General features: G+C 40.6%; 1 pseudogene; it reads right to left on the reverse strand.

The window, feature by feature from the left end:
* Positions 1-8,580: 8,580 nt before the first annotated feature.
* Positions 8,581-11,745, reverse strand: LOC116809739 (UDP-glucuronosyltransferase 1A7-like; annotated as a pseudogene).
* Positions 11,746-12,113: the final 368 nt, after the last annotated feature.

A 12,113-nucleotide genomic window follows, 5' to 3' on the forward strand; every position in this document is an offset into this window, starting at 1 on the left:
ACATGATTCATCTTCTCACAACTGATATGCCTATATGAAGGTCATTAGTGCACCTGAGGGTTTACACTTGCAAAGATACCTGTATGTTATTATTACCTATTTTATGGTGTAAAAGGGCCTATGAAGTGGTCTGTCATGTTTTTATATGTTTTTCAAATAAATCCCCTTTTAAAACATAAACAGATCATCTTTTAAATAATTTTTAAAGTTATTTTTTCTGGAATTATATTTGTAGGACATTGATCTCTCAGGCTCTTAACATTCAGGATTTTGAAATTCCAGGTCTTTTGGGACTGTGATCGCCTCCCAGGAGCCTCCACGTCAAGCAGGTACATGTACTTGCACATCTTAGTGAGGGAGGCCCTGTGAGTTGTCTTTTCCCTCTCTTGATAGTGTCCTTGATGCAAAAAAGTGTTTTATTTTGATGTCAAATTTGTCTGTGTTTTTTGTTGATGTTGTTTCTTATACACAACAATGTGTGTGTCACATCACAGAAACCATTTCCAAATCTGGGTCATAAATACTTCCCCAAATGTTTCCTTCTAAACTTTTACACTTCTGGCTTTTCTATTTAGCTATTTGATCCATTTCAAGTTAGTTTTTGCATATAAGGGTGCGTCTTCATTCTTTTGCATGTGGATATGCAGCTGTCACAGCGACCTCTGTTGAAGAGATTATTCTTTCCCATTTGAACAGTCTTGACACCATAGCAAAGACCAATTGGCCAAGGATGTATGAGTTTATATCTGGATTCTCAACTCCATTCTACTGATCTGCATATAAAAGACATTTTTGGGACAATCAGGGGAAATTTCATTATGCATTATGAGTGAGACAATATTAAAGAGTTATTGATTCTGTGAGGAATGATAATGATATTGTGGCTATGTAACAAATTTTCCTTACTTTTTATATTTAGTGAAGTATTTGGGGATAGAATGATATGTCCAGCATTTCCATTAAAAAATTATAGCCAAAAGTTATTTTAAAAAAAGAAACAAAAGAGCAGATACATGAATCAGTATAATAAAATATTGAAAATTATGTAATACAAAGATGGATATATGGGTGCTCATTACACTGTAGTCTCTCCTTGCTATACGTTTGAAAACTTTGACAAAAAAAAAGTTGAAATAAATAATCCTGGTGGGAGGCCTTGGACTTGCCCACTAACAGTTTACTCTTTTTATTTTTTTTATTTATTATTTTTTTTTATTATTATACTTTAGGTTTTAGGGTACATGTGCACAATGTGCAGGTTTGTTACATATGTATCCATGTGCCATGTTGATTTCCTGCACCCATTAGCTCGTCATTTAGCATTAGGTATATCTCCTAATGCTGTCCCCGCCCCCCCCACCCCCCACCCCACAACAGTACCCGGAATGTGATGTTCCCCTTCCTGTGTCCATGAGTTCTCATTGTTCAATTCCCACCTATGAGTGAGAACATGCGGTGTTTGGTTTTTTGTCCTTGCGATAGTTTACTGAGAATGATGTTTTCCAGTTTCATCCATGTCCCTACAAAGGACACGAACTCATCATTTTTTATGGCTGCATAGTATTCCATGGTGTATATGTGCCACATTTTCTTAATCAGGTCTATTGTTGTTGGACATTTGGGTTGGTTCCAAGTCTTTGCTATTGTGAATAGTGCCGCAATAAACATACGTGTGCGTGTGTCTTTATAGCAGCATGATTTATAGTCCTTTGGGTATATACCCAGTAATGGGATGGCTGGGTCAAATGGTATTTCTAGTTCTAGATCCCTGAGGAATCGCCACACTGACTTCCACAATGGTTGAACTAGTTTACAGTCCCACCAACAGTGTAAAAGTGTTCCTATTTCTCCACATCCTCTCCAGCACCTGTTGTTTCCTGATTTTTTAATGATGGCCATTCTAACTGGTGTGAGATGGTATCTCACTGAGGTTTTGATTTGCATTTCTCTGATGGCCAGTGATGATGAGCATTTATTCATGTGTTTTCTGGCTGCATAAATGTCTTCTTTTGAGAAGTGTCTGTTCATGTCCTTTGCCCACTTTTTGATGGGGTTGTTTGTTTTTTTCTTGTAAATTTGTTTGAGTTCATTGTAGATTCTGGATATTAGCCCTTTGTCAGATGAGTAGGTTGCAAAAATTTTCTCCCATTCTGTAGGTTGCCTGTTCACTCTGATGGTAGTTTCTTTTGCTGTGCAGAAGCTCTTTAGTTTAATGAGATCCCATTTGTCAATTTTGGCTTTTGTTGCCATTGCTTTTGGTGTTTTAGACATGAAGTCCTTGCCCACGCCTATGGCCTGAATGGTATTGCCTAGGTTTTCTTGTAGGATTTTAATGGTTTTAGGTCTAACATTTAAGTCTTTAATCCATCTTGAATTAATTTTTGTATAAGGTGTAAGGAAGGGATCCAGTTTCAGCTTTCTACATATGGCTAGCCAGTTTTCCCAGCACCATTTATTAAATAGGGAATCCTTTCCCCATTTCTTGTTTTTGTCAGGTTTGTCAAAGATCAAATAGTTGTAGATATGCGGCATCATTTCTGAGGGCTCTGTTCTGTTCCATTGATCTATATCTCTGTTGTGGTACCAGTACCATGCTGTTTTGGTTACTGTAGCCTTGTAGTATAGTTTGAAGTCAGGTAGCATGATGCCTCCAGCTTTGTTCTTTTGGCTTAGGATTAACTTGGCAATGCGGGCTCTTTTTTGGTTCCATATGAACTTTAAAGTAGTTTTTTCCAATTCTGTGAAGAAAGTCATTGGTAGCTTGATGGGGATGGCATTGAATCTATAAATTACTTTGGGCAGTATGGCCATTTTCACGATATTGATTCTTCCAACCCATGAGCATGGAATGTTCTTCCATTTGTTTGTATCCTCTTTTATTTCATTGAGCAGTGGTTTGTAGTTCTCCTTGAAGAGGTCCTTCACATCCCTTGTAAGTTGGATTCCTAGGTATTTTATTCTCTTTGAAGCAATTGTGAATGGGAGTTCACTCATGATTTGGCTCTCTGTTTGTCTGTGATTGGTGTACAAGAATGCTTGTGATTTTTGTACATTGATTTTGTATCCTGAGACTTTGCTGAAGTTGCTAATCAGCTTAAGGAGATTTTGGGCTGAGACAATGGGATTTTCTAGATATACAATCATGTCATCTGCAAACAGGGACAGTTTGACTTCCTCTTTTCCTAATTGAATACCCTTTATTTCCTTCTCCTGCCTGATTGCTCTGGCCAGAACTTCCAGCACTATGTTGAATAGGAGCGGTGAGAGAGGGCATCCCTGTCTTGTGCCAGTTTTCAGAGGGAATGCTTCCAGTTTTTGCCCATTCAGTATGATATTGGCTGTGGGTTTGTCGTATATAGCTCTTATTATTTTGAGATACGTCCCATCAATACCTAATTTATTGAGAGTTTTTAGCATGAAGGGTTGTTGAATTTTGTCAAAAGCCTTTTCTGCATCTATTGAGATAATCATGTGGTTTTTGTCTTTGGTTCTGTTTATATGCTGGATTACATTTATTGATTTGCGTATGTTGAACCAGCCTTGCATCCCAGGGATGAAGCCCACTTGATCATGGTGTATAAGCTTTTTGATGTGCTGCTGGATTCGGTTTGCCAGTATTTTATTGAGGATTTTTGCATCAATGTTCATCAAGGATATTGGTCTAAAATTCTCTTTTTTGGTTGTGTCTCTGCCTGGCTTTGGTATCAGGATGATGCTGGCTTCATAAAATGTGTTAGGGAGGATTCCCTCTTTTTCTATCGATTGGAATAGTTTCAGAAGGAATGGTACCAGTTCCTCCTTGTACCTCTGGTAGAATTCAGCTGTGAATCCATCAGGTCCTGGACTCTTTTTGGTTGGTAAGCTATTGATTATTGCCACAATTTCAGAACCTGTTATTGGTCTATTCAGAGATTCGACTTCTTCCTGATTTAGTCTTGGGAGGGTGTATTTGTCGAGGAATTTATCCATTTCTTCTAGATTTTCCAGTTTATTTGCATAGAGGTGTTTGTAGTATTCTCTGATGGTAGATTGTATTTCTGTGGGATCGGTGGTGATATCCCCTTTTTCATTTTTTATTGCATCTATTTGATTCTTCTCTCTTCTTTATTAGTCTTGCTAGCGGTCTATCAATTTTGTTGATCTTCTCAAAAAACCAGCTCCTGGATTCATTAATTTTTTGAAGGGTTTTTTGTGTCTCTATTTCCTTCAGTTCTGCTCTGATTTTAGTTATTTCTAGCCTTCTGCTAGCTTTTGAATGTGTTTGCTCTTGCTTTTCTAGTTCTTTGAATTGTGATGTTACGGTGTCAATTTTGGATCTTTCCTGTTTTCTCTTGTGGGCATTTAGTGCTATAAATTTCCCTCTACACACTGCTTTGAATGTGTCCCAGAGATTCTGGTAGGTTGTGTCTTTGTTCTCGTTGGTTTCAAAGAACATCTTTATTTCTGCCTTCATTTCATTATGTACCCAATAGTCATTCAGGAGCAGGTTGTTCAGTTTCCATGTAGTTGAGCGGCTTTGAGTGAGTTTCTTAATCCTGAGTTCTAGTTTGATTGCACTGTGGTCTGAGAGACAGTTTGTTATAATTTCTGTTCTTTTACATTTGCTGAGGAGAGCTTTACTTCCAACTATGTGGTCAATTTTGGAATAGGTGTGGTGTGGTGCTGAAAAAAATGTATATTCTGTTGATTTGGGGTGAAGAGTTCTGTAGATGTCTATTAGGTCCACTTTGTTTAGAGCTGAGTTCAATTCCTGGATATCCTTGTTAACTTTCTGTCTAGATGATCTGTCTAATGTTGACAGTGGGGTGTTAAAATCTCCCATTATTATTGTGTGGGAGTTTAAGTCCCTTTGTAGGTCACTCAGGACTTGCTTTATGAATCTGGGTGCTCCTGTGTTGGGTGCATATATATTTAGGATAGTTAGCTCTTCTTGTTGAATTGATCCCTTTACCATTATGTAATGGCCTTCTTTGTCTCTTTTGATCTTTGTTGGTTTAAAGTCTATTTTGTCAGAGACTAGGATTGCAACCCCTGCCTTTTTTTGTTTTCCATTTGCTTGATAGATCTTCCTCCATCCCTTTATTTTGAGTCTATGTGTGTCTCTGCACGTGAGATGGGTTTCCTGAATACAGCACACTGATGGGTCCTGACTCCTTATCCAGTTTGCCAGTCTGTGTCTTTTAATTGGAGCATTTAGCCCATTTACATTTAACGTTAATATTGTTATGTGTGAATCTGATCCTGTCATTATGATGTTAGTTGGTTATTTTGCTCATTAGTTGATGCAGTTTCTTCCTAGCCTTGATAGTCTTTACAATTTGGCATGTTTTTGCAGTGGCTGGTACCGGTTGTTCCTTTCCATGTTTAGTGCTTCCTTCAGGAGCTCTTTTGGGGCAGGCCTGGTGGTGACAAAATCACTCAGCGTTTGCTTGTCTGTAAAGTATTTTATTTCTCCTTCACTTATGAAGCTTAGTTTGGCTGGATAGGAAATTCTGGGTTGAAAATTCTTTTCTTTAAGAATGTTGAATATCTGCCCCCACTCTCTTCTGGCTTGTAGAGTTTCTGCCGAGAGATCAGCTGTTAGCCTGATGGGCTTCCCTTTGTGGGTAACCCGACCTTTCTCTCTGGCCGCCCTTAACATTTTTTCCTTCATTTCAACTTTGGTGAATCTGACAATTATGTGTCTTGGAGTTGCTCTTCTCGAGGAGTATCTTTGTGGCGTTCTCTGTATTTCCTGAATCTGAATGTTGGCCTGCCTTGCTAGATTGGGGAAGTTCTCCTGGATAATATCTTGCAGAGTGTTTTCCAACTTGGTTCCATTCTCCCCGTCATTTTCAGGTACACCAATCAGACGTAGGTTTGGTCGTTTCACGTAGTCCCAAATTTCTTGGAGGCTTTGTTCATTTCTTTTTATTCTTTTTTCTCTAGACTTCCCTTCTCGCTTCATTTCATTCATTTCATCTTCCATCTGCGATACCCTTTCTTCCAGTTGATCGCATCTGCTACTGAGGCTTCTGCAATCTTCACGTAGTTCTCGAAACTTGGCTTTCAGCTCCATCATCTCCTTTAAGCCCTTCTCTCCATTGGTTATTCTAGTTATCCATTCTTCTAATTTTTTTTCAAAGTTTTTAACTTCTTTGCTATTGTTTTGAATTTCCTCCCGTAGCTCAGAGTAGTTTGATCGTCTGAAGCCTTCTTCTCTCAACTCGTCAAAGTCATCCTCCATCCAGCTTTGTTCCGTTGCTGGTGAGGAACTGCGTTCCTTTGGAGGAGGAGAGGTGCTCTGCTTTTTAGAGTTTCCAGTTTTTCTGCTGTGTTTTTTCCCCATCTTTGCGGTTTTATCTACTTTTGGGCTTTGATGATGGTGATGTACAGATGGGTTTTTGGTGTGGATGTCCTTTCTGTTTGTTAGTTTTCCTTCTACCAGACAGGACCCTCAGCTGCAGGTCTGTTGGAGTTTACTAGAGGTCCACTCCAGACCCTGTTTGGCTGGGTGTCAGCAGCGGTGGCTGCAGAACAGCGGATTTTCGTGAGACCACCAATTCAGCTGTCTGATAGTTCCTCTGGAAGTTTTGTCTCAGAGGAGTACCTGGCCCAGTGAGGTGTCAGTCTTTCCCTTCTGGGGGGGGTGCCTCCCAGTTAGGCTGCTCAGGGGTGAGGGACCCACTTTAGGAGGCAGTCTGTCCGTTCTCAGATCTCCAGCTGCGTGCTGGGAGAACCACTACTCTCTTCAAAGCTGTCAGTCAGACAGGGACGTTTAAGTCTCTGGAGATTCCTGCTGACTTTTTGTTTGTCTGTGCCCTGCCCCCAGAGGTGGAGCCTACAGAGGCAGACAGGCCTCCTTGAGCTGTGGTGGGCTCCACCCAGTTGGAGCTTCCTGGCTGCTTTGTTTACCTAAGCAAGCCTGGGCAATGGCGGGCGCCCCTCCCCCAGCCTCGCTGCCGCCTTGCAGCTTGATCTCAGACTGCTGTGCTAGCAATCAGCGAGACTCCGTGGGCATAGGACCCTCCGAGCCAGGTGCGGGATACAATCTCCTAGTGTGCCGTTTTCCAGGCCCGTTGGGAAAGCGCAGTATGAGGGTGGGACTGACCCGATTTTCCAGGTGCCGTCTGTTACCCCTTTCTTTGACTAGGAAAGGGAACTCCCTGACCCCTTGCGCTTCCCGAGTGAGGCAGTGCCTCGCCCTGCTTCGGCTCGCGCACAGTGCGCTTCACCGACTGTCCTGCACCCACTGTTTGGCACTCCCTAGTGAGATGAAACCGGTACCTCAAGCAGAAATGCAGAAATCACCAGTCTTCTGTGTCGCTCGGGCTGGGAGCTGGAGACCAGAGCTGTTCCTATTCGGCCATCTTGGCTCCACTCACAGCCTACTCTTAAATTGAATCTCAAGATGGAACCAGATCTTAAAGCAATGGGGGAAGCCCAGATCTTTTCTTGCTGTGCGGTCACCTCCCATCCCCAGTTCTTCAGAGCTACACTCACCTTACATGGTACAGAGTAATCCTGAATTCCTTCCTACTGGACCTAGTCATCAATTCTGCTGGAACTCAGCAAAAACTAAAAAAGTCTGGGAGTGATTCCTTTTTTTTTTTTCCTTAATTAAAACTATCTTGATGTTTTCCTGGATGATGATCTGCCATCTTTGTTAAAGTATTTAATTACAGCATTGGATGTAATTCCCCTGGATAGACTCAGTGAGTTTTTGCTACTGGAGACCTTCAGGAAAAACCCCTATGTAGGATCTGAGACAATGCATGCAGACACATGTGTCCATGCACACACACAAACATACGTGCACATACACTGGCACAGATGCACACTCCTTTAAGTGATGCTTCCTTCTCATCAGACACTTCAGACTATGACTCCTGTTGTCCAGCAGGATACAACAAACTGCATGCTTTTCCAAGACACAGCCTGCCCTTCTAAAATAAGGGAAGAGAAATCCAGTGTCCATAGGTCTTTCAATGACAATTCACTTTTGTAGGTATGTTGTATCCCAGGCTCTTTGTCAAAGGGCGCTCTTTGATATCTGAATTCCTCTTTGAGAATTTTCCTTCCTTTATTCTTAAATTTGTAAAGATACATATAAATATATAATTTTCCACATCTATAAAACCTCTTATACATACTTATTCTTTAATACATACATAAAACAATATATTTTTAGACACATAAAACCATAAATCTATAAAATGATAAGTGGTTAATATGTTTCCTATTTTATAAATATATCTTTATATGATAGGTGATATAAAATCACACATAGCTTTCTGTATCTTGAAAGCCCTCTGGGTGACCCTGTGAGCCACAAGGAACTCAGTGTGGGTTCAGGAAGTGGCAGGATCCCACAACTGGGTAGAGGGTGAGGCTGCAGGTAACACCTGGGTGGTGCTTGGTGCTGTAACTGAAGGAGGGTAAAGGGGAGAGAAGCACTTTGAAAAGCCTAGCCTCGTAGAGGCTTGCATCTCCTCGCCTGTTCTTGCCAGGAGCTGAAAGCTTTGTCTCACTTGAAAGGCCTAAAACTGTAGTCTTCCTGTTTTTTACATTATTTCACTTTCCCATGAGTTGGCTGAAAAGTCAATCTTTTACCAAAGAGCTGCCAATCTGTGAGAGATACAACTGTGTTACAAAGTCTACTGAACCTTGTAAGAAGCCAGAACATAGTCAAAATTGCATGGTCCATTGCTAAAATAGTAATAGATGAGGGATTATCAAACAATTCATGAAAATTCATATTATGAAAAACTTATGCATGGATTTCAAATTTCTTTGCACCAAACAAACTTTTACTAACTTGTTAAAACATGTCTGAAAAGGATCTAGTTTGAGGCACTAAGAAGGATAAGGCATCAGTTGGAAAAAAGCCCCCATCAAAACAACATGAATTCTGCAACAATTGAAGCAACAGCATAAAATTTATGCTGAGATATGAGTGGAAGAATGGTGAAATCATTGATGCTTTAAAAAAAAGTTAATGGGGAAAATGGTCCAAAGAAATCTGCAGTTTACAAATGAGTAATTCCTTTTAGAAGGGACAGGACAAGGTTGCAAATAAAGCCTACATCAGCAGACCATCCATATCAATTTGCAAGGAAACAATTAATCTTGCTCATGCTCTAACTGAAGAAGACTGACAATTAACAGCAGAAACAATAGCCAACACAATAGATTTCTCAAACAGGACAGTTTACACCATTCTGACAAAAATTTCAGTTGAACAAATTTTCCACTTGTTGGGTGCCAAAACCGTTGCAGCCAGATCAGCTGCAGACAAGAACAGACCCTTCTGTGGAAATTATAAACAAGTGGGATCAAGACCTTGGCCAGGTGCGGTGGCTCACACCTGTAATCCCAGCACTTTGGGATGCCGAGGCAGGCAGACCACCTGAGGTCAGGAGTTTGAGACTAGCCTGACCAACATAGAGAAACCCTGTCTCTACTAAAAACACAAAATTAGCCGGGTGTGGTGGCAGGTGCCTGTAATCCCAGCTGCTCAGGAGGCTGAGGCAAGAGAATCACTTGAACCCAGGAGGCGGAGGTTGCGGTGAGCCGAGATCACACCATCGCACTCCAGCCTGGACAACAAGAGTGAAATTCTGTCTCAAAAAAAACCTTGAAGTATCTCTTCAAAGATTGTAACAGAAGATGAAACATAAATTTACCAGTATGATACTGAAGACAAAACACAATCAAAGCAATGGCTACCAAGAGATGAAAGCGATCCAGTCAAATCAAAAGCAGACTGGACGAGACCAAACATCATGGTAACAGTTTTTTGGGTGGCTAAAGGCATTCTGCTTTATACTTTCTTCAGAGTCAAAGAAAGATAACATCTGCTTATCATTGTTGTTTTGAAGAAGTTAGCCAAATCTTTAGCAGAAAAACACCTGGGAAAGTTTGTGTCTATGTTGCATCCAAAGTAAAGACTTTTATCGAATTATTAAAAGAACATGTCAAATCTGTGAAGATGTCTCTGGTTTACTGGCAAGTAAAAACGCATAGTAAAGAACAACATGTCCAGTCTGATAGTTGATTTGATTTTCATAAAATAAGTGTAAATATTTACATATATGCTTATATATAATTTCAACAAATGGAAACAGACGCATACAAAACTGCAAAGAACATTTTACTGCAGCAGGTAGTACAGGTTAGCTAAAAATGAAATTTTTATTTCTTACTGTGCTTTTAAATATTTTTCCAAAAATACTAAAGAAGTCATAATTTCTTGGAAGGCTTAGATGGGAGGATCACTTGAGTCCAGGAGTTTGAGTCCAGCCAGGGCACCATAGCAATACTCTGTTTCAAAATTTAAAAAATGTAGTGGAAATTATGAACAATTAACCAATTGTATACACATACATACTAACGAGGCCATTATATAAAAGTTGCTAACCAACAAGCATATGGATGGCACAAAATAAAATTTTGCACAGAAAATAAATTTTAGATGCAACAAACACAAATGTCGAATCCCAGTTCAGTAAGGAATCTTTTTAAACATTCAAAGCCAGAATACTTTTAATATGCAAAAGGAGCAATGACTTACCATAGGCAATGGCTTTCCCTGATTGCAGTTGATACCACCAGTGAAGATCATATTGGGCATCACAGGTTTGGGATACTCCAAAACAAAGTCCATTCACAACAACCAAATTGATGTGTGACTGTAGAGATCATATGCCATGACAGGTGTTTGGAGAATTTCAGAGGCTATGTTTAAGGCATTTTTGAAAAAATATGGGCAAAATAAACACTCCTCTAAGTAGAAAATGTGGTTCCATGCTCTCTCCTTAAAAGTCATGGCAACCAGGCCGGGCGCAGTGGCTCATGTCTGTAATTCCAGCACTTTGGGAGGCTGAGGCAGGTGGATCACGATGTCAGGAGATAGAGACCATCCTGGCTAACATGGTGAAACCCCGTCTCTACTAAAAATACAAAAAAAAATTAGCCAGGCGTGGTGGCGGGCACCTGTAGTCCCAGCTACTTGGGAGGCTAAGGCAGGAGAATGGTGTGAACCCAGGAGTTGGAGTTTGCAGTGAGCCAAGATCCTGCCACTACACTCCAGCCTGGGTGACAGAGCGAGACTCCGTCTCAAAAAAATAATAATAAAATAAATAATAATAATAATAATAATAAAAAGTCATGGCATCCGAAAACCCTGAGACATATCTAGGGCTGTAGGAAAGAGAAGCAGGGCACTGTGCACATTCTTCAAGGTAATGACAAAGTATTCCTCTGGTGAAGACCACAGAGGGGAGGGAGAAATATTTGGCAACAATTAAGCCACACAGCTAAAGGATCCAGAAACACTGCATCAAAAGAACTCTCCTTTAAGTATTCTACTAATTTTCAGTCATTAAACAAACTCCTGCAATGTGAAAAATTAAATTCTAAACATTTGGATGAACTCATTAATAGAGAAAATAAGCTTCGTACTTCTGCTTCCCATTGAGCATTGGCAAAAGCCATGAACTCCAGGTCCGGATCCTCCAGGGCATATGAGGTTGAATAAGTCTTCGCTGTGCAATTCAGTGATCTTCCCAGTTGCCAACTCACCTCTGGCCTGACTATGACCACCTCATGCCCCCTGAGAATGAGTTTCTCCACCACCAACCGCATGGTGAACCAGTGGCTCCCATCCATGGGCACTACCAGCGGCTTCCCAGCCTTGGCAAAGCCACAGGTCAGCAGTAGACACACATATAGGGGAAGGAAGCCATTCCGCCCAGCAGAAGCCATCAGAGAACTTCAGCCCAGAGTGAGCAGCTGGGATTCTAAGCTACTGTGTTACAGTAGGTGGGAGAAGTAAAGGCACAAAACCTGTCCCCAATAGAGGGCATATAGTCATTCGTTCATTAAAAAAAAAAAAAATCACAATCACTGCCAATGAATTACTCATAATAATATATGAGTAGCATTTGCTGAGATACCTACTTGCATGTTTTCCACACACGAGTCCCTTATGTTCTTTGCCTTGGGGACAGATCATGCCCTGTGCTGCAATGGGGGTTTAGAAGCAGAATTATTCAGCAACACTTTTGGACCTTAACAATTCAGAATGATAAAAAGGAAAGTAAATTTGAATAAAGTTCATATTTTTGAAATGT

The sequence above is a fragment of the Hylobates moloch genome, unplaced genomic scaffold (genome assembly GCF_009828535.3).
Source record: "Hylobates moloch isolate HMO894 unplaced genomic scaffold, HMol_V3 SCAFFOLD_1, whole genome shotgun sequence".
Lineage (NCBI taxonomy): Eukaryota > Metazoa > Chordata > Mammalia > Primates > Hylobatidae > Hylobates > Hylobates moloch.